General features: G+C 42.9%; 1 protein-coding gene across 1 annotated transcript in view; it reads left to right on the top strand.

The window, feature by feature from the left end:
- DNAH10 (dynein axonemal heavy chain 10) overlaps positions 1-24,463 on the top strand; it is a 2,725,177-nt gene that overhangs the window by 2,230,378 nt on the left and 470,336 nt on the right. The window lies entirely within an intron of this gene.

Genomic DNA, 24,463 nt, shown 5'->3' on the forward strand with positions numbered 1-24,463 from the left:
CTTAAATGAGGAGATAGTGTTACCTATGTTTTTTGCGGACCCTCAGGACGACGCTCAGAGGATTATACACTGTCTAGATGTCAGGCGTGCTCTAAAATTCTATCTGGACAGAACCAAGAGCTTCCGCAAATCGAATGCTCTCTTAGTCAAATTTGTTGGGTCAAAGCCCGGCTATCAGGCGTCCATGGCCTCCATAGCAAGGTGGATGGTTACGGCCATCAAGGAGGCCTAGGAGGGGCAGCAGAGGCCTCTCCCAGCAAATATGAATGCTCATGCAATCGGAGATAAGGCCACGGCTGTCTCGTTCCAGAAGCACGTGCCGTGGCAAGTTATCAACAGGGCAGCTACATGGGCTACGCCCTCTGCCTTCTGCAAGCATTACTACTTGGATGCCAGCTCCAGGTCGGACGTGGCAATTGGTCAGGCAGTATTAAGGAACTTGTTTTCCTAGGAGGGGAAACTCTCCACCCTTGGGCTACATTCAGTTGTAATCGCCCATACGGTATGGAGGAAAGGGGATGGGACGTAGGAGTAATTATAAGTTATTCACCGTAGTGACTAACTTACACCTAGTCCATAGTCCCCTTTCCTCCATACATCGGACCATCCTCCCCCTAATACAACTAGTGCCATTAGGCAATGGCAATATTGTTGACGTGTCAAAAGGGACTGAGGAGTGGCACCGGTGGGCAGAGTCAGGGAAGCACATGCTCCCAGGGCCGTGCCCCCACAAGCATCTAAATTTAAAGGGGAAGTTGATTTTTTTGGTGAAAAAGGTTCTGTCTCCCGTCCTTAGCGAGGGACACCCATACAGTATGGAGAAAAGGGGACTATGGACTAGGAGTATGTTATTCACTACGGTGAGTAACTTATAATTATTCTTTCCACTTGTATTCTGGTATTGGGTTGACCATTGTACCTCAGGAGTCTCCCTTGGCTTTGGCTAATGTTTGACATATAGATCTAATGTCCCCTACAGCAAAATAGCGAGAACATAGATTGCCATTGCCCATTAATGCCAGTTCTTTAACACTTTTTTATACACTTAATTTTTGCTTCAGGCTGTCAGTTATGATTGACTTTTGCTGGTATGCCCCTAATTTGACGCTGCATTAGGCATTTTGCATCACGCATTTCAATGTCAAAAGCATATTTATGTTGTTTATCACTAATTGCAAATTGTTGAAGGCCTACTGTTTCTTGCGCAATTGTCTCCAACCGACTCATAAAGTATTCTGCCTTATGCCTGGCACAGGAGTCAGCTTCGTCTAGAACAAGAGCATTAATATATTTGGTAGCATTGCGAAGGTTTTTTGTAGACCAACATATTCTCTTACCTCCATTGTTAACTTTTAAATCTGTATAATTTTTGGGATTTAGTATTCATGTTTAGGGTAAGTATCAAGATGTTATGGTTACTAAATGTGGTAGCACGGGATAACATTTGTACAACTCTTTCGGAACACTAATTGTTGTCTAAAAATTATATAGAGTTGAAGATCCTAAATTGGAAACGGAACTAGGAAATGTTCACCACCTTGGAACCTCCTCATTCAAGCTGCGATCTTAAGGGTGCTTCTGCTTCTCCTGTCTGCTCTTCTGATGTTGATGCACCACATCTCTCAACAAGCAAAGTTGTTCTGCCATAGTCTTCTAAGCATTCCTTGAGCATATACAATATATCTCTGGGTTCCCCAGATAAAAAAGTGAGAGTTCTCCAGATGCTTGGAGTGTCTTTCTCACTGCATACAGTGGCCATGGAAGTAGATGATCACAATTCCTGACTTCTTCATTGACCAGCTTCCACAAGAGGTTTCTCATGGTCGCATTCAATTGCGTCAGCAGGCCATCAATCAGGGGTCAGTAAATGGAGGTGTAGATAATGTATATGTGCAGGGGGATCTTGTGCTCTGTCATTAGATTGGACATAAAGATTGAGCCCTGATCTGTTCTTCGGGAAAATTCACTCTTGTGAAACAGGGAACTAGATGCTTAAATATCTGTTGTGGTGTTTTATTTCTCAAAGTAAAAAACACTCTTTTGAAATCGGGAACAATGTTTAAATATCTGCTGTGTGGTTTTATTCCTGAAAGCAAATGCTCATGGACTCAGGTCAACTGGTGTCACAGTCTACAATCACTGAGATGTAACTGTTCCCAGCTTTGTAGATGATAGGGGTCAGATGATGCCCATTATTTATTTTTAGAACACATAGTATTGCCTTTAAAAATAGTACATGTCATGTTGCAAGTGTGACTGACCGACCCCACCACATAGTTGTGTAGGATGGCCCACGTTGGGGTCATATTACAGGGGAATTGATGCTTGGGTTAGGGAGGCGGCCGCTGAGGGGAGAGGCATTTCCGAGGTAATGAAAAATAAAGAAGACGGTTGATGAAGCCGCTCCGTCTCATGCTAGGATGTCCTCCAGCGACCGCGGTTTCTGTAGTAGTTTCTTCCTGAACGTTTGTGACTCGCAGCCTGCAATGAATTGAGATCGCAGGGCTTCTTCGTTGGAATATTGGTGAAATTCACAATATTTAAGTTTTATGCGGAGCCTCATGACAAAATTATCAAGAGACTGTCCTTTGTCTTGACGTGTTGTATGAAAGATGTGCCTTTCATAGTCGATATTAGTGTGGAGGGCAAAGTATTCCAATAGTTTCTCATGCAGTTTGCGGTAGGATGCGGTTTCCAGGTTGAGTAGCTCCCCATCATTTTCCCGCACAGCAGGCCCTGCCATGGACAAAGTGTTCTTTAAGCAGGCATTGTCCGTGAACCCTATGGTCCCCACATAGAACTCCCTCAACAATATTGCCCATCTGGGACCCAGATTACTGGTGTCGCGCAAGTCAAAGACGTGGGGCAGGTGTAGTACCTGTGAGGCACCCCCGAAAGGGTTTGCCGGTCCTGCCATCAGTCGATGTGGAGGCGGCCTCCAGATCCAACATGTTGGGTGGGTGTCTTTTTCCTTTTGATTCTCGTCTGCTGTGTGGTTGTCCAGGCCATGGTGTTCTCCTAGGTGCACTGGTCCAATTCTAGTTCTCAGGCCCCCTGGCCTTCTGTCTCCATGCCCTTCACTTGGCTTAATTACCAGTGGCTGGGGTGCTGCTGACCACACGTGACCGATACCGATGAGGGTCCCTTGATGGTGCCCCTGGCACCACGTGTCCTGTTACTGAGGGAGGGTGCTTCCCTTCCCTTATTTGCTGCTGGCCCCCACGTGGCTTGTGGTAGAGGGAGGCAGGGTGTCTTCCTCCCATTCCCCCCCTGAGTATACGGCGGATGCTACCGTTCGTATGAGTGTGGAGGAGCGGGCCCCTTTTTTTTCAGGCTGGTGCACTGCCATGTGTGCTGCAGCGATGCCTCTGTCTGTGCAACGTGCGTCCGTTCTGCTTGTCGCCAATGTCAAAGCAAGAACGGGCAGGGACTGCCGCCGTCTCGCCAGCACGCAGGATATCACCGCATATGACAATGAAGACAAATGAGACGGAGCAACTTCATCAAGCATCATTACCCCAGAACTGCCAAAATAGAGCTCAATAGTAGAGACAAAAGGACCCCAGGTTTATATTTGGCAATCACATAATGATCCCTGTGGCGTCTTTCCCGTTGACCCTCCCCCTACTGCACCCCCATTAAAGAAGCATTTCCCCCTTTATGCCATATCTCCTGAAATTTGACAGGGCAGATCTGTGCATTATAAACTCTTTTTTCGTGTAACATGCAAATATCCACATCTGTAATCATTTACTTTATCAAGGATTTTCAGGCTTACCCCACATCATAGCTATGTTACATTTTATTAATAATATGGCAGTAGGCATATACAACTTTTCAAATCGACCGTAAGAGGCATCTCCCCATATCCTCAACGACATCAGTTAAGTTTCACAGGTGTGAGATGATGTCCATTCCTAATCTTGAAAAAAGGGTACATCAATGATTGGCAGGGGTTGCAAAAGAGCACTTCACACCCCTTCAGTATGTTTTCTGCCAACTTTGATACGACTGATAAGTGCCCAAACAGAAGTGCCTTTGTAATGCCTTTGTGACTTGTTATCAAGTGGGAAAGTGATATATCTAGTGCTGCTTTCTTAAAGGGAGGGCACTAGCAGCTGGTGGCAGGATTGGCCATTCCCTTAGACTTGTTTTCTTCCCTATACAGTCAAATCATTTTCCCTGAAAAGGATTGTACATACGATGGGAAAGGTAAGATTTGTGTTCCCAACACATGTGCTCATAACAATATATATTCTGACAAATTTGAAATGTAGCGATACCAATTAAATCTACATGTGAAACTTAGGAAAATGCGTATTTTCAAAAATAAACAACAATGCAAAGGTACTTGCTGAACATTTAATTTTGTAACTGTAATGGACTGTTAGGGAGAATTCTAATTTCTGTGCTAATTCCCTTCAACCTTCACGACCCCAGCTCTTTTGCTGGACTTAGGACTTGTTAATTTTCACCATGGAGTGTTTTGACCTGATTTGGATTATGTGTTTCCACTGTTTTTGGAGTCTGACAAACTCCATAGGCATCTTCTTTTTGTGTGGTGACACACAGCACCTTCAGGACAATGTCACAGAGAAATCCCTTTAGATTTCTCATAAGGTTTAAATACCTTTTCTTGTGTGAACTACAGTTCCCAAGACTAGTAAAGTGAAATTGACTTTACTTACCGGTACCTTTTCTCTTTGTAGGTCCAGCAAATGCCATTTTATGTGGAGTTCTGGGGGATTAGCTAGTAGCCCCTTACCCTATATCATCATGTAACATTTGTATGTTACCCTCCCTGCTTTAAATGGCTGGTGGCAGTGGTTTAATCTTTCCTAGCGTTGTGCTTTCCTACCGCAGGCTGAACCCTCAGCTGCAGTACAGCACCCATGGGTGACCATTTTGTCAAAATGGCCCCCGTCTTCTTTTTCTGTTTGTGAGGTCTTTCTTGGGTTTCACTCTGTGCGTTGAGACAGATTTGAGCCCTTTATTTGTCTTTCCTTTGGCGGGCTTCAGTCCTGAAGCACGCCTCTGGCTCCAGTGTGTCTGGAAGGGCAGGATGTGAGTGAGGTTCCTGAAACTCCCCTGTCCTTTGTCTCTAGGAATGCCTGAATGCAACCAGTCCTGATTGGCTGGCTGGCTGTCCTTACAGGAGAGCCACCCTGCTGTGTGATTCACAGGTGCAGCGCGGCTTCACAACGAGGCTGTTGCCCCTTCATCACTTAGTAACCAAGTCCCTTATTAGGCAATCCCCTGCGCCGACAGGCGAAGCCGGCCAGCGGGAGAAGGCTAAGGGACAAGGCTACTGTTTGCCATTGTTCGCCGTGTGAGCGTTACCACCGAAAAACTTTCCTGACTTCTAGAATATTTAGGTAAGCCCACTGCTAACTTCTTTATATATACCACACAGGTCACTCTGCACAACGGCACGTGAGGATCTACTTGCCCTGACCCACTTACAAGGTGTTCACTCTACGACCAAACTATTGCAATGTGAGGCATAGGAAAAGCCTCACAGCCCATACTATAACAACTCATGAACATAACGGCTCAACCTATACACTTTTTGCGTCGCAACCCATGCTGTCCCTTGCGCTATAATTCCCAGCATGCGAGTACCTACGGGCCCTCTGTGTAAATACGCCACTGTGCTCTAATTGAGTCTGTCCATAATCATGTTCCCTCTTGATTCGGGCCGCACTCATACAAGCGCTGGTACTTCTCGTAAACCTGTAACTGTGATTCAACAGTGATTTTATTAACTCTGCCTATTATCACGTGCCATTTTGATTTCTGCCACATTCACATATGTAATAAGATTTCAAAAAAGGTAGCAGGCGCTCCTCTCCAGAAAGAACATGGCATGATAACCTGTTCTGAGATGAGAGTTTGCAGCACACGCCATTTGCTCACTGTACCTTTCACAGATGGGAAATAACCATTTGCATATCAGTCTTTGTCCCTCCCACATGGGCAGTCCAGCACAGAAATGCTATGGAAATTTCTCTCTGAACAAGAGTACCAACAGCAACCCCATACACGTGTTTCAGCCTTTTTGGGCCTCATGTAATAATACTCTATGCAAACACGCCATTGCGATTCAACAATGATTGTATTAACTCTGCCTATAATCACGTGCTGTTTTGATTTATGCCGCACTCAGGTATATATTGATACTCTGTGCAAACACGCCACTGCGGTTCAATTGTTCTAATTGACTATGCCCATAATCATGTGCCATCCTGATATTTGCCTGTAATTCTGCACCTAGAGCCACACCATACGCACCTACTGCTATCTTGTGCAAATGTGAAAACATGCAAACGTGGCTCCTGATGCTACCTGTGCCCATTGCATGTACCCTACTGCTATCTCATGGAAACATGCTAATTTTATGCTAGCCACGCCCCACAGTCACCCGACTCAGCTTGAGGCATGCTTTCCATATTATAAGAAACGCGCCATTTCGGCTGTACTTATGCTTAGTTACTCACTTGCACCAACCGCGCACCCACTATAGTAAATACGCCAGCAGACCTAGATCCCCACTGGCTTAGAGTGCATTGACCTGTACCTCCCTCTCCAGCCATATCCTTACCACTGACATTGTGATCACTTCTGTAGCTCCTGAACTAGACTAACCCACTGCACGAAACTAGGCCACCCTGCCTCACCTTCACCAGAGGAACCTTGGCTGTTGTAGCACATAATGTATGCCAATGCCTTTCAGCTAATTGTTCTCTGGACTATATTGACCTGAATTCTTGATCCGTCCGACTACACCACTATTTTAAATACAATGGTTATCAACACTAGGGTCGCCACACTAGGCGTGTAATGTTTCCCAGTGGAGCCAATCAACCCTAGTTACACCCAGAATCCACCTAGAGCTAACATCCTGTGCGTCCTCACACACAGCAATATTAGACTTCACTCAAGTCTATCCAAGTTATTTGAACCACCCGCCAGCTTCCCAACTAATACTGCCCATCAAGTAAATACCTCATCAACAAACAAGATACCACATCCAAAAAGATGATTGACATTAACCTAAACGTCACTATCAAACCAAATTTCAGATTACCCAAACAGAATAAACGCCCAGCCTCTACTGCTGACCTCAATAGCAAGGCCCCCCCACACTATTGATAGCGATTTATGTTCCCCTCCTCAAAGGAGAGTTCATTAATGCTAGATCCTTAGTAGCCCATGCCATAGAGATTGGTGACTTGTTACTAACAGAAAAGTACGACTTCTTGGCCATTACTGAATCCTGGCTACATCAGGCTGCAGGCCCTGCCTTGATGCTTGCAGTACATGCTAACTACATTATTCTTAGAGAAGACAGAGCTGATACCCGTGGGGGAGGTATAGCTATCATAGCCAAACCTAGTCTAGCACTGAGAATAACGGCCCCTCTGCATGTCAACTCATGCAAATCCCTCACAGCTAAGCTATCTATATCAAACTGCCAAACCATTACTATCCATCTAATATATAGACCTCCAGGCCCTATTGGCTCATTCGAGGACGGCCTATCCACGATCCTCTCGGATAACATAGAAAAATGCATCACAAGCACTCCTTCTGGGAGACATGAAGTTGGGCTTCAACGACCTTAAAGACATACAAGCATCATCCATAGCCAATGTCCTTTCTGATGCTTGGCTTCACTCAAAGAGTGAGACAGCCAACCCATGAGAAGGGTAGAAAGCTTGACTGGGTGGCTGACTATAACTGCGACACCACTATTAGTGCCATTAGTCCCCAGGTATGGATGGACCATTCACTTATAGCATTCACATTACATGCTAAAATCACTACAACTCAAAATAACTCCATAGCACCTCCAACCTTAACAAGCAACAAAAAGAATATGACCACCGACAAAACTTACTTCCTACCCTAAACTCACTACCAGACACCTTAGATCCAACGACCTTAGTTAACGAATTTAACAAAGTCATGACAGAAGCCCTAGATTCCATTGCCCCCTTAAAAATGAAGAATAGTAAACCCAGACCACACCTAAATGCCTGGTTTACTTCTTACTTAAAAACACTATGGATAGAAAAACGCGAATGCAAATCTACTTGGAGACTAGCGCCATCCGAGGAAAATAAAGTGAACCTTATCAACATCTCCTCTAAATACAAAATTGAAATACAGAGTTCCAAAAAGGAAAGCTAGCTACAATAACAGGATATTGCAAGTTAATTCAGGCACCAAGGAACTGTTTGCAATACTAAAAGAACTCGAGAACCTGATCCCTGTACATGATAATTGTGTTAAAGACAAGACCTGGTGTTCTGACATACAGAATGCCCTCATGGACAAAATCGCTACCCTTCAAGTCAAAATCTCCAATAATAAACTTTATATACCAACCACAACCCCACAAATCTGCACACCACCTACTCTACCTAAACCAGCACAACACTTCAATTGGTCTAAAAACACTATACTAGAGGATGAAAAAAATCATACTCTTGCTTAAACCCTCCAATTGTCATGGAGATAAATGCCCTGCCCAAATCATAAAAGACCCAGCCAGAGACCTAGCACCTTTCGTTTCCAATCTGATCAATTCATCATTTGCCTCAGGCACTATCCCAAGTAACCTCAAGGAATCCTGGGTCCTCCCACTCCTTAAGAAACAATTGCTTGACCCCTCCATACCTATGAATTATAGGCCTTTCACAACAGTGCCATTCCTCCTAAATATTTAAGACAGGGTGGCTTACCTACAAATTCAGAAATTCTTGGAGCGAAACCAATTTCTCGGCACCCGACAATCACGATTCAGGCCACAGCACAACACCAAAACTGCGTTCATTGACCTTAAAGCCCAGGTCGACGAGCTGAGAGAGAAAGGCACATCTGCCTTCCTACTACTTCTAGTTCTCTCAGCAGCATTTGACCTGGTGGACCACAAGGTCCTCTATAACCATCTAGAGTCAGCAGCGCGCTTCTCGCAAAAAGCCATAGCCTGGATCCAATCCATCTTAAGTAGCAGGACAATGAGAGTCTTCTGTGCTACAGCAGCAGCAGCAGCAGACCCCATCCCCATCACCTGCAGTGTTCCTCAGGGGTCCTGCGTGTCCCCTACCATGTATAACATATTTACCAAGCCCCTTTTTGATGATCTGGATTGTCTCGCTATCACCTACACTAACTACGCAGACAACACCCAGATTCTCATTCCACTTACAGGGCACTACAACAAGGATTTGGCCTTGGTGAATAGAATATACCTCATCATCCACGCATGGATGGCACTCCATGGTCTATGCCTGAATGATGACAAAACAGAACTCATCATCCTGGGGGCACCGTCTAACATTAACAAACTTGGCCACGAATATACCTCCTTTGACATAGATGGCAACATGATCAAAGTTGCTAAGGAGGTAAAGACTTTACGTTTTTACCTGGACTCCAGCATCACATTGGCAAAACAAGTGAATGCAATGGCATCATCCACACCGTACACTTGTAAGCTGATCAGGATGGCAAAACCTCTCTACAAGCAGTTGTACCACACTGGCAAGAGCGCTTGTGCTGTCCAAACTGGACTATTGCAATGCCCTATACCTTGGCGCTAACAAATACATTACCAAGAAAATTCAAACACTACAAAACAATGCCTTGAGAGCAGCGCTAGGAATGACCAAAAGAGAACATATATCGGAGGCAAGGAGACAGTCTAACTGGCTCTCCACTATTGACAAAATTAGGCTAAAAACAGCGTCACTAACATTTAAGGGCCTCAACAACACGGCACCCCGATACTTGACAGACAGAATCAATAGAAAACCTACTTTCCGACCCACTAGAGCGGCCTACACTAACTGCCTGACATTACCCACTTTCAAAATGATGAAAATTGGAGGCAACAGCTTCCCAGTCAAAGATGCCCAACTTTGGAATTCCCTTCCCCCCCTTGTGATGATCCATGGTTTACACGGACGACGGCAGGGTAGACGGGAAGTGCGGCGTCCATTGTGCACTCCCAACATGGAGGTTCCCTTAGCAAAGAGTAATGGTCTAGCAGTTTTTCCACTAGAGTACGAGGCAGTGGCCACGCCCCCAGACTGGCGAGCAGTATTTCCGGAACCGTCGCTTGCACATCAGCGCGTTGCTACTCTCTACCCAGAGGCCAGCTACACTCCGCAGATGTAAGTACGATTTTCGTGCGCACTGCCTTTCCATTCCTCTCAATCTTTTACTTAATTGCAGAGGATCATTCTTTAAGTTTCCATCTCATTCCTGTCTGTTTTGTTTCCTTTTGTATGCCGCACTAGGCAACGAGCAGAACGCAATTCCGTTCCCTCATATCCTGCTGAAAATGAGGAGCCTTTTCTCTCAGCAGTTTGTCCTCTATCTGGAGTCATTAGGACTTTATACCCGGTACGTTTTCTTAAAGCTAGCCAAATTTCTGTCTTTAGTAATTCATTTCTTGATGCTGTATTGAGCTACTCTTTACTCAAACCAACCCACAGGCCTCGGCCATATCTTCACACTAGCCAACTCACTACTACTTCAGCCGCAGCCCAAGCAGAACACTTATCTCCCAGGAACTTCCTCTGGGCGGTAAGATCTCTGGACATTACACTACACATAGTACTGGTAGGGTAGGATAGGGGGTCAGTCAGTCTAATTTCTATCTGTACCTTATTAGGCTGCTCTATTGTTCCATCTGTCTTCTCCAAGACTTCCACCCCGGACCTTTACCCTCCAGTATTCCGGGCCAGGTTCATTTGATTCCAGGGTAAGCCTGATAGACATTAGCTGGAAAACTCCACTCTTGCCAGTAGCATTGATCATCTGTGTCATTAATCTCTGTGTGTTTATTTGCGAATAGCACCTTGTGAGACCGGAGGAGATTAGGAAGATCCACCGAGGGGGTTAGCCGCCATTACGAACAGTCGCACTTCCAGGTAGCAACGTTCAGGAAACTACGCTCTCTAGCAGCCCATCACAGGGTTTTTCCCCTTTAGGGGTTTTCCCTGGAGGTTCCACCGCTGTCAGACTCTCTAAAGTCAGATCGTGGAGGGGCTTCTAGGTATTCTCCCATTCACTCCTGAGTCCTGAAGGAACCACCGATCCCTAAGGGAAATAAGGTAGGTGCTTTCTAGTCTGTGTTTGAGTCAGCTTGCATGTAATGGTTTTCCAGTCATAACACCCCTTTCTAAGGGCGGACCAAACCTACTCAAATTCCACACTAAACATTATCAACTGGTTAAAATAAAATTATCTTTAAACCTCAGCACAACCCCGCGAATCCTCACTACCCGCGTCATATGTAGCCGGCCCCTTTATAAATGTACTGTTCATAACTATAACTGTATCTCACTTGTATTGCCACCTTGACCTTGTATTTGTACCTCATATGTCCTGTTTACCTCTCTGCTTCTCCTGACTATCGAAATCTATGTACTGCATATTGTAATCTTGTAAGCTGAAAATATCCTTGTCCTCACGCCATGATACCCCCGAGTCTGGTGTGCGATATAAATAAATAAACAAACAAGCAAACAAACAGCTTAGGCTGTGCATGAATGGGAGAAACCTGCTTAACTTTCGAAGGTTTTGGGACTAGAGGAGAGTCGACTACTAAGAAACCGTGAACGAAGTTTGCTGCATCCTCCTGGACCTTTGAATTGCCCGGTGAAGCCCTGCTGCTGTGCAGAAACTTCTTTTTCATTTCGACAGAGAAGCTCTGGATGGAACGACTTCTCCCCTTGGGTTAGTGGGACCAACTAACTCTGAGACGAACTCCACTGGGCCATCTTCTCCAACTGGCTGTACTTCTACGTTGCTGCAAGAACCGAATTCCAAGGGTCGGGTAATCCATAGTCGAGTGAAACATCTCATGCAATAACGAATCCGGCTAGAAGCTCCTGGAGTCTCCTAAGGGCCCTCGAGAACAGCTTCATAGACTCTGTTCTAATTGACTTTGGCTGTCCTGGATCCCTGAAAACTCTTCTGCTCCATTGACTTTGACATTGTTTGTCCCTCATAGGTGGTAGCTTAGTGTATATTGTTCTATCTATCTAGCTAGATTTCTCCTATTGCGCCACTTACCTGAAGTCCTCAGGGCGCTCACAGGAGGAAAAACATGCAAACAATGAGAAAGGCCCTAATCGCAGAAAGAGGGGAAGGTCTATCCCAAAACACAACAGTCAGGAACCAGCAAGAAGGTGGTTAACAGACAGGCATGTTTTATGGGACGGGTGCCAACGGAAAAATATATCAACTATGTCCATGGTCAAATAGGAAAGTTTTTAGATGCCTCTTATAAAGAGCTGTGTAGCTACTATCCACAAGATGTTTAGGCAGGACATTCCATAAGGCAGGACACCAAAAGTTAAAACTAGCTCCCCCGATTTTCTTCAAAGAAGAACGTGGTTGAAAGAGACGGATAGTATCATTTGAGCGCAATGTGTGCGTAGTTGTTATCTTCATAAGCCTTGTACTGCGGTAGGAGGGTTAATTCCCCATGCAAGCACTTGAACATAGTTACTAGGCCTTTATACTGAAGTCTGTGTTGAATAGGCAGCCAGTGTAAGCTTCTTCTGGCTTCCGTTATATGGGCGTTATGTTTGAGCCCGCGCACAGCACGTACAGCACCATTATGAATTGTTTGCAATTTTTTCATATTGTTCTGTGAGGTGCCAATTATTTCAAAAATCCAACTTGCAATTAATGATAGCAGCTGCTATCATGGCAAGATTCTCAACAGACAAAAAAGGGCGAATCTGCCACAGCAATTGTGTGTATTAGCCACCTGATGATTTTAAAGAGCTGACCTGACGATTAAAAAACAGTTGACGGTCAAAAAAGACCCCTAATGTTTTTACGGTTTTAGATACAGGAATAACATGCTGAGCAATGGTAAACCTGTCATAGCTAGGATCAAGTCTTTTCAATTTTTGTTGCATGCCCAGAAAAAGCAGCTCGGTCTTGGCGTTGTTAAGGGCCAAGGAAATCAAAGCCATCCAAGTTTGAATTTGGATAAAGATATCATTGATGAGCTGTGAATCATCCATGTATACACCAGATAGCCTGAGGACGATGCTTATCGTCAGCATAATTGGCAAAGTAAATGCCCATGAAAGTATATGTATATGTTACTGCTGGGAAAGGCTTGTCTAGGTTTCATTGGAAGATTCAGTCGTCCTCACCTATCCTGAGAACCTGTTTAACCTTTTTCCTTCCCTAACCTCTCCTTTCTGCAACCTAAGAATCTGCACAATATGACCATTCTGATATATAAATGCCATTACTGTCCTTATAATTGAAGTCACCTGAGGGTGTAGGAATTGTGTAAGAAGCATATCCAAAGATTATCCACTGACTTGTTTTGATTCTAAAAAGTACTTTTAAAGTATATTTACATTGTTACACAAATTACCTTTTTAAAAAACGCTTATTTAAAAATGGATGTTAATTAAATAAATAACTATTTATGATGGAAACCTTGAGTGTAAGTTTTACTTGGCTACTTGTATTTACGGATTTCATTTGTACAGCTTTACAGCTCACATTTTACCCCTCTGGAGATAAGCTTGGCTGCTCAGTCACACTGCTATACCGAAAGGTGGGTTACTTAATAACAAGCAAATATGTTTTGTGTAGTCTCACACAGTGTGACTGCGTCAATTCTTACCTAACATGGACCATAGATTATACCAGCCAACATATGTTTCGACCAATAGGTCGTCTTCAGGGCACATTCCAAATTCCAACAGCACAAAGATGTGCCTCAAAAGAACATATAGTTAACAATTGCAGTTGCAAACGCTCCTGTACTGACAGAAAGCTGTAACTTGCCTAATTAGGCTGCAAGCTTCAACACAGCCGCTTTAACGATGGTCATGTCCCTCATTTATTAGTTGACTCTTCCACATACGCAGCTTTTCTCTCGGGAGCGTTTGCAACTTCAATTGTTAACTGGATGTTCTTTTGAGGCACATGTTACTGCTGTTGGAATTAGGAATGTGCTATGGGTTGTCTCTCCTAAACCGCAAAGGTACTCGCCTTCACTAGCTCCACGAATCACCTCCACAGTTTAGCTGACCTCACCTGAATAATGCACACTTCCTGCTTATATCCCCCTCTCTCTGCCAGAATTGGCTCTCCTCTTTCAATGGTCAATCTGTCCCTATAGTTCCCAGAAATTGGGGCCCTCTCAACTGCCACTGTCAACCTCAGGGGTAGGACTGCCTCTAGATTTCACCCTGGTAGTGCTTCCACTCCTGCTATAAAGGGGATCCCATCCCCTCTTGAAAAGGCCTGATTACTTTCTATGATATATGATATGATATGATATGATAGGTTAGATTATTTATAATGCGCTTAATACCCAGAGGTTTCTAAATGCGGACCCAGGGATCGAGCCTGTGGTGCTCTTTGGCTTGCTTCCAAGCCAAGCACGCTGCCCCTGAGCTATCCTCCCAAGACAGTCACAACTCCCCATGGCAACAGAGGTGTGGGTTCCACCCATGGATGAAAAAGGAAATTAATGAAGCTTGGGTGAAGGCCTTCTTGTCTTAGTGAATAGGTTGTGCTCTGTCTCATGTGACAAAGTCATTGGTTGGAGATTAGGCTATGGAGCTGGTGTGACACTGGTTGACTGAGTCCAAGATGGCGGCTGGTGTCAAGTAACGTCAGCTGCTAGAGCCATGGATGAACTTCCAGCTGAGTAGTAACGGCTGGTAAATTCGTAGTTCCAATAGATAGCGGCCAGCCAGCATACATGCTCATACAATAACTAAATGTTTGCCCAACTGAGCCATTAGAATTCCTGAGCTTGGTGCGGCATAGGAATACCACGAGAGGGCGACTGTCTAGAGGTGTGTGAGTTAAGAGCATTTAGCGCGAGGTGCACTTTAGAGCATGTCAGTGCAGCGAGGAAGAAAAGTTGATAGACAGCAAAGCAGATGTGGAAGTAGAAGAGAAATGGGGGGGTGCTAAAGGAGGGAAGACAGGAAAAACAAAAGAAGAAACACGTTGCGGGAGAGAGAAAAGCATAGGTGGGGGAAAGAGAGAGAACCCAGAGGGAAGAAAAAGAGAAGGGAACGGAGATGGAAGAGAAAGGATTGAAAATGGTGAAAAAGAGAAAAAAGACTGGAGTAGAGGGAAAGGAGTGCAAATGAGTCAGAGAAGAACAGCGGAGGATGTACACAAACGGAGGAAGTGGCAAAAGGAAGGAAAGGGGAGGTGCAAGCAACTAGTCAGAAGAAAGAAGAGCGGAGGTGGCAGAGAGAGGAATGGAGGTGGCTAGAATATCGGAGAGGGAGGGGAAGGGACTAGAACAGAGGAGATGAAAAAAGACAGAACGAGGAGGGTGTTGAAAGAGGGGGAAAGAGAATGAATAAAGAAAGACTGTAGGACAGGAGGGACAGGTAGAGAGTTGAGGTGAATGAGCTGTGTGGTGAAGCAGCTAGTATGTCAGAAAGAGGAGAAGGGGAAATAGAGGCATGAGGGAATGAGAAGAAGGGAGGAATGAAGAAATTAGAGAAGAGGCAGATGAAGGGAGAGTAGACAGTAGAGAGAGAGACCTCACACCCTAAGCCAAATGAGTAAGTGGTGGAGGGACACCACATCACAACTAAAGGCCTGAAAGCTAAACAAGTGGAGTCTGGCCTGCACCGCAGTAGTAGTCCTCACAGTAGTAATCACTGGAATGGGAAAAGATTGAACCTGTTGAAGCAAGATTATTGCGAAAAGTAGTTTGCTTGCCTAACTGTGCTCCGTTGGTGGTGGAGCGTTTTGAATTGGCTTTGTTATCTTTACACTCAAGAATGGTCTGGAATTCACTTGATAAGAAAAATAATATCTGCGCGGTCGGCACTCTTTTCTGCAACGTACAGAGGTTAATGCTAGAGCATAGTTGCTACTATCCCATGAGCTGGGTTGCTAGGTGCTTCAAGTTGTTCCAGGAGCTGAATTGTACTCACAGTCAACTAATAGACTCCCCTAGTCTTGTGAAACAGCGGCTGTAGGAGTTAGACTGGATTAGAAGTTGCCCAGACAAAATGTATTACAGTTATACAAGTGTATTGTGGGCAAACATAAACTATACCTATCTAAGTAAGTCAATTCCCGAATGCAAAGTTAAGGTCACTGTTTATGCGTTTTTGTTTTAATTTGATATTTTTTTTATTTTACCTGTAACATTTCGTTTGTAAACAAATATTAATTACAAATTCACTTTATCACTTTGTCAGAATCCATAAAAAGAAGAAAGAAAAATCTTCAAAGGAAATGGAAAAATTCATGTAGGTAGCAAGGAAGAAAAATAAATAACTGAAATAAGATAAGATAAGGCAGCATAAAGGTCCATCAACTTTGCTCACTAACTTATATCAGTTCATACATCCAAATCCGTCGCTACAGCAAAAGAACATCAACACCGATATTTCGAAAAAGCCATCGACCAAGGGTGTTCAAAACAACCGAGAGTTTACCACATATTTAGGATGACTTGAACTTTGCACTTAGGAAATACAGCTTTGTATGGTTCCCTCATTATCATTCAAGTTCTTATCCAAGAAATTAACGACTGCACGTTAATGACACATTTTGACTGGAGAGCATATGAAACCACCACTCCTCCATGTCACCGATTTGTGGTGCATATTTCAATAGGTAAAAGGATCTAGAGCTTGTTAGCTCCACACATTCAGTTATGAGATGCTTTTTAGATTCAATTGAAGATTTACAGAACCCACAACAGTTGTCACTTGTCTTTTTATCGTGTCTACTATGTAAAATCTCTTTAGTTTTCTAGACATTTAGACGTAGCCTCAAAAATTGATTGCAATGTTTCCTTGAAGGGAATTTCGCTAGATATTTCGGTAGTTTATCTAGACTATTTGCTGCTACACCCATGTATAAAGCTGTTTTCAACATGGTTATCCTTTTGTTGTTTTGTAGCCAATTCCATAGTCTGTTTTTTTGTAAATCTACGGCTTTAGGATAACTGTCTCCCATTTTATATCGGCACATTCTAAAATGGCTCTGACGTTTTCGGTCCACATTAGCAATATTCCTTGATGGGGCTTTGCTGCTGTCGAGGCTAATACTTGATAAGCTGGAGGGCAAGTGACCAGGAACATTTTTTGCAGTGCAGCAATAGATCGCCATAGGACTGTGCCATACATAGAATCAATCCCAAGCTCATGTCTTATTACATTCATTGATACATGCGTGGGTAGTTTAAGAACACGTCTCCAAAATTGACCTTCAAGGGCTGTCCATAGGCGATGATTTAGATTCCAGCCTGCCTCTGCTCCAAATGTAATAGATGGCATAACTTTCTGGGTGTAAAAGGTCAGAACTGGTGTCAATGTAAATTTACCAAATTCTGCATGTAACTTTGCTCCTTGAAGTGAAAATGCTGTTATTCGATGCCTCAAACCCAAAATCCATTCCTGCTCTCTGATTGAGTTATTAAATTGGATACCTAGATATCGAATACCAGGCACTGAATTGATTTTTGTTTCAGCAAGATGCCACTTGAAATTCATATCTTTCCGTTTTTGCATTCCTCCAATTACGACGATCTTTGTTTTACCTGTGTTAATTTCTAGCTCGTTTTCTTGGAGGTAGCATAGCAGCTTAGTTAGAAGCCTCTGAAGGCCAATCGGAGTTGAGTCCATTAGAACAATGTCATCCGCATAGATGAGACAACTAATCAAATGTCCATTTATTTTCACTGTACCTCATGCAACACATCCGACATGTATAACTTAAACTGGAGTACTGCCAATGGGCATCCCTGTTTAACACCTTTGATTGTCAATATCTCCTCAGTAAAATCACCATTGTTGTTAATACGTACTCTGATTGAGGTGATTTCATGTAGTGCCATTATCGGATGAAGCAGGTCTGGTGGACAACTCCAATTCTCCAACTTCTTCCATAATTTTGAACGATTTATGGAATCGACGCTTGCTTCATGCCTACAAAAAAGTTGCAAACATTTGTCCCACTATATCCAGGAGGGCAATCGGGCGATAATTCGCCGGATCGTCTCGATTTGCCCTTTTTGAAAATGGGAATTATTATTGCCGTTTTTACACAACTTTGGAAGCTTCATCGATCTGGATATTACTTTGAACAGTTCTTCAATGAAAGTTGCCCAGAGATCCGTATTCGATTTTAACATCACGTTTGTTAGCCCATCCGGTCCCGCGGTGCGGGCATTTTTCAGCTTTTTGATGACTGTTGTGATGTCTTAGGCAGATTCACTGACATTCCAATCATTCGCTGGCCTGATACCCAGAGTGGATTGTAGGTACTCGCCAGTGTGAAATACCTAACTAAAATGTTGTTGCCAGGTCAGATTTGCAATTCCCATAGATAGTTTTGCATCTTGAAACACGGCCTTGTTGTTTATTATGCCCCATATGTCTTTAGTTTGATGACATGTGATTAGTTTTAGTATATGTGCAGCACGTTCTTGATCTCTCATGATGGCAAAACATTTAAGCCAATTATGGTATCTCATCTTACACTGTTTAATCAGGTGTATATTTTGATTGGTCAAGCTTTTCCTCAGAATTCTAATCTCCTTCTGATTTTCTTTTTTTCGCTGTGATACTACTGCACTATAGGCATACTTTTTCATGTATGTGCTGCACTTGGATTATTTGAGGAACTGTGAAAACAATACAGAATAGTTTAATTTGCTTTCATCTGATGCCAACTCAGAGAACATTTTGTCGTTTAACATTTTAAGTTGCTGAACATTTATTTTTAATTGGTTTCCTTGTTGATTTACCTCCAACGGTAAACTGTATTTCATCTCAGGCAACTTTTTCGGCGACAGCCATGTTAGTTCCAAGATGTTATGATCGCTATGAGTGGAATCGATCACCTTTAATTGGACGATTTTAGGCCACATGGTCATTGACGACCAAATATAGTCTATTGTCCTCTTACTTGCATTCCGATGCCATGTAAATTTAGGCGGCATATCGCCCTTTATATTGCCATTTAGCATATGACAATTCCTGGCTAATAACGCAGATTTTACCAAGGTGCCTCTAGTGGATTTTTCAACTGTCAAAAGTGAGGTTGTGACTAACTGCTTTTTATTGTCGTCAAACCACGAAAAATTAAAGTCTTCACACAAAATCACTGAGAGTTCATTGTATTTGGGCATACAGGAATCAATCAAGGCTGTTATAGAATGTGTGAATTTGCTAGTAGAAATCATTGTTGTGTTCCAATAGATATTAATCAGAAGCAACTGTTTGATATTGGCCGAGTCACATTGTGAACACTGTAGAACTGTCCCTTGGACGAACAGATTTGGATTTAGAGATTGTACTATTGTCCAGCCATTGGCGTTATTTATCATTGTGAGCAGGCCAGAGTATGGCCGGCCAAAATGATTTTTTCCAGCGGGATTTAACAACATCGAGTAACCATCCCTTATGGGAATTTCCCTCAGCCACGTCTCTTGGAGGCATATAGCAAAATTATTATTAAATGGAATTTGAAAGTCCTGGTGCAAATGCGTGAAAACCCCTTGTGTTCCACGATATAAGTACATTTGTTGTCTCCGGTCTAAGCCGCGATAGTTAGGCTTTTCGAGATTTTGCATCATTCCCCGACTTGGTAGTCATTCTGTCTTGCTGATTTCCATTAGGGTCTCTGTCTTTTATTCTGAATTTAATTTGCAGAGCTTCTTGCCGTGTTTCGTTGGTGCTTCTGTTGTCACTGTTAGAATTGGGACTTAGCAGCTCATTTGCATCTAACTTTTTGTTGACAGTTATATCGAAACCATAAGATAGGCATTCCTCTCTTGCCACCATCAACGTGTTTTCAGCGGCTTTGAGTTAATATGCAGATACACTTTGTCAAGACAATCTTCGGTCATGTATTCAACAATCTTAATGTCCTCTGACTTAATTGTTCTGAGGGTTGGAAAATTATGTAAGAGGCACATAATATTGGATCTATTTAAATTTACTTCATTGTCATCAGGAAAAATGTTGTCCACCCGGAATTAACAACCCTTGGACCTCTTATCCATGGACTGGCTCGACAAATCTTTTGGTTTATTGTGGTTTTGCTTCTGCCACTGGGCTGCTGTCATTTTAGGATTTTATTTTGACAGGATCCTTTTCGGAGAAGCATTTCCTATATCATCAGGTGTGTGGAGATTCCTTTTATCATTTTAAGAAATGTTTTTGAAGCACAAGGTTTAGGAATGCTCTTGGTGATGATCTGCTTTAGGTTTTTCGTGACTGGAACGCAATTGATCGTTGGCTGAACTGTCGACGCTGGAACATAATTTGGCGTTTGTGATTCACTTACTGCTGTCGAACTGTCATTGGAATCTAAGGAATATGTTGATAGGTTGCATGAACAGGTTATCATGTCTGTTCTTGCGAGAGAGGGGCGCCCGCTACCTTTGTAAAACTATTTGTTAAGGAACCTGGGATTGGTAACCCTAGGTCTCCTGGGGGCAACCAGACGTGGTCTCCCTCTCACTGTGCTTAGAGAGGCATCAGCTTCACCTCACTGATGATCCCCAACAAGGGTGAAACACGTGTATGGGGTTGCTGGTGGTACTCTCGTTCAGATTGGAATTGCCATTGTATTTCGGTGCTGGACTGCCCCTGGGCAGGACAAAGACTGATATGCAAATGGATATTTCCCATCTGTGAAAGGCACAGTGAGTAAAAGCAGTGGCTGCGAACTCTCGAGTGGTTAACAACCACTGAACAGGTTATCATGTCTGTTCTTGCGAGAGAGGGGCGCCCGCTACCTTTGTAAAACTATCAGTTTCACTCATGCTCGAGCTAAGTGAGATTTCAGCAGTCGATCCTTCTCCGTTTATTTAAATTTCTTTGAGCCGTTTCTTTGGATCTTTCCGGTTCAGCTGATGTTTTCACTTTCGAGGTTGCATTTATTCCACTGCCCACTGTTTTGGTTTTGTGACTCTCGAGTAAAAACACCTGTCTTTTGTGGAGTTGATAAGTTTCTTACAAATTGTTTTGTTTTTGTTGACGTTTTTGACATCTTAGCGATTTTTGTCCATTTACTTGTATTTTGAGTGCTATTATTATTTTGAAATTTCCGATCTTTATGCAAAGTAATTTTCTGTCCAAAGGATTTTGCATTTCCTGAGTTAATTACGAAAGTATTTATGTTGGTTGTCGATGCAGCAGCCGGGGGATCTGTGTGGCTTAAGACTGCATTTATCTCTCGCAATTGAGCAGCTGTGGGTGGCCCACTTGGCTCCACAGGTGATCCAGCTACATCAGTGGAGTTTGCTGAGCTAGGGTTATCAGGAACATTAAGAACATCTTCATGGTTGTCAGAGCCTGACTTTTCTTTTTTTTTCAGTTTGTCATTTCCGACTGATATGATTCTTTTTGAACTCAGATTCTTTTGAATGATTTGTGCATTAGATGGCACAGTGGGAACAACCTTATTAGGCTCCGTTTTTGGTCTTTCGTTATGACGAAGCCATTTCATTGATTCCAAAATGGCATCTATTAGATCAACTTTGTCTGTGGGATCTTTCATGGCTAAATCCCCTAAGCGTCTTTGTCATTGCAGGGATTTCTCAGCTTCGATTTCTAACTTTTGTTGCAAACCCACATTTGTTTGTTCAAATGTTGATGATTTTGCTGTCAAGTTTGTCAATTGTCCATTTTGATCCTTCAATGATTCACCAAAAGACTCATAAAGTTTTACAAACGGTATGAGTGCTAACGAGGTTGCTGCCAGCACATTATTATGTATCTGGTTTCCAGCTGCAAAAGAAAGGTTGGCTTTGTTAGTATAATCCAAGTCAAACTCATTGTTTGTTGCACTATTTGAGGATGTCTGTGACGATTTGTTCAGCTCTTGCTCTCTGATGTCATTAGAGTCAGGTTGTTTCATACAAGCTTGATTAGAGACACAAGGCTTAGATAACTTTATTTTTGGAGACTCAGGCATCGATGTTAATAGAGGACCCAGAGATATTTACTGATGTGGCGTGCTGGTTCGTTCTCTCTGTGTCTCTTGATCTAAATGCATCATTGAGAATGGAAATCTGTCGGGTAGCACTCGCCTGTTTCCTGAAGACATATTCCTTCCAGGTGGAAACATTTATAAAACTTTTAATCAATTTGTCCTTGACTATTTCATAGTCCGCTTTCAAACGTTCAGTTAGACGCGCCTCTCTGCCCGCTACATCCTAGTCAGGGTGTTTACCAGCCAGCACATATAATAGCAGAATATTAGATTTATTTCCAGAATGCTACAAAAGCGTTAGCACAATGCTGGATGGAATTCAAGCTGATTCCACTTTGTCTGTGTCGGCCACTGGCTGAGCATCCTTGGCGCGAGGAAAAACTGCCAGTTTATCAGTGTTAGGCATACAAGCAGGTGTGCAAACCTCATCTGTCTGTAACTCACCCTCAGATAGTGAACACACGAAATGGAGGTGTTTCACGCCGAACCTCACATTCTGCGACCCAATGATAAGTTTACAATCATGCATACATCAATGGGAATGTCGCATTTGGCAGGAGAGATAGAGGTACACACTCCAACCTCTATAGTGAAAAAATGTAACGTTGAAGCTCTCCTTCGTACAAATGCGCCAAACTGAGTCAAATAGTACCTCCAAAATTGAGATTTATTGGTGAATGCCCTTCATGGTAACACGTGTTTCGGCAACACAAAAAATTGCCTTTTTCAAACCAGGCCTATTGAACATGTTGACAAATTTGACATGATACATTGTCAAGCACACAAGGAATAATTAAACAGTAAACAATAACGATTTGGCATGAATTTCCACATTTTGCCAACAAAATTAATGTACATGTCACGGATTTGTTAGTAGACAGAGAAGAGAAGAGAAGAGAAGAGAAGAGAAGGGATGGGTGAAGGGGAGGAGAATTGTGGTAAAAAATATGCACAGAGAAAAAGAAACATTAAAATAAAACATAAAAATGAGTGAAAATTATAATTATGATTTAACATTGTTACTTATACATTTGCACTCATATTTCTGAGCTATTCACCATTTTCTGAAACTCTTGTAAGAGATGTCTCACTTTAATGATATCACAAAATTCTACCGTGATTTCGATGCAGACTTTCTTTGCAACTATTCACCTAAATTTCACATGATAATACCCAAATTATTCCCATATTATTTTTAGATGTCTAAATAGATCCTGGGTACCAATAAAAAATGCCAATATTTAAATATGAATAATGAAACATCCAACACCATTCTCACTTTGGTTATAATGATGTTACCTGTTAACTTGATATAACGTGATGATAAATTGCCGTCTGTTCCCAGTGAATTAATCGGGTTAAATCCCTGAAAGGGAGATGATTCTTATTACTTTTTTGTACGACTCCTTTGTTGCTGGCTATTGATAATTACTACATGACTTTTTTGTTATTGGTTATATGTTTCCCTGAAATAGGTTGCAGTAAGTGGGCGCTTTCTCTTTATCCTTAAACCTCAATGCTCTTGCCTCGTAAAGATATGCTTTTCTAGCGTTTCTAACAGACATTGTTGCAGGCTTGCTGATCGTATAATATGTAAACGCTTACTCGCGTTATGCCGTGTCACTCGTGTGTGATACAGAGAGGCCGTCTGCTACGGCAAGCGCTCGCATAATGGATATTGAGTGTCAGACCTTTACGAAAAGAAAATCAGCTTACCGTGCCGGTCGCGGTATCTGAGCTGTATGAGTAAAACTGCATCCATTCTGCGCTGCTACTTTTATGAAGTCTGGGCGTTCGTGTTGTCGGCCGGCGTCATGGCAACCAGGTAGTCCTTCCTTAATTGCCATGAGCATGTCGGCCATCTTTTCGCCTACCTTGTGTGTACCTTAATGGTGGGACGCGTTATGATACTGAACTGTCACTTTCAATTGCCCTCGTAGATGTGCATATTACATTTACTGGCTAATGCAGAGCGGAAACCATATAAACATTACCCAAGTAGTTATGACTCAAACTTTGAATTCTTAGTTAGATAGTTACCAATTTCCCTAACTATGTTAGCCTTGCAACTATGTACGTGTTTTTGTAATAAAAAACGGATATCAAGAGAATACCTAATTAAGGCTGGCATGTAAAATACAAGGTCAAGATACCAGTAAGCATTGCATATTGCATTTGGTGCATTTAAATGAGTACCGTATTTCTGTTGTCTATTCAGAATACAGAATTCAGAATACTCAATTGAAGCTCAATTGAAGCTCCCTAAGCTCCACCCCTGGTACCATCTTCAGATTTCGTAAGCACGTAAAGTGGCAGTATGAACCAAGAAGAGCCACAGAGATGAAGGAGGGAGATGGTCAAGAGATGAAGGAGGGAGAGAACAAAAATTACAGGTAAGTAACTTAAACCTTCTCCAGAATAGGTCTGGCATTGATTCACATTCTCATGAAAAACGATTACATAGCAGTAC

This window comes from Ambystoma mexicanum, chromosome 10 (genome assembly GCF_040938575.1).
Source record: "Ambystoma mexicanum isolate Mex_15411 chromosome 10, UKY_AmexF1_1, whole genome shotgun sequence".
Classification (NCBI taxonomy): Eukaryota; Metazoa; Chordata; class Amphibia; order Caudata; family Ambystomatidae; genus Ambystoma; species Ambystoma mexicanum.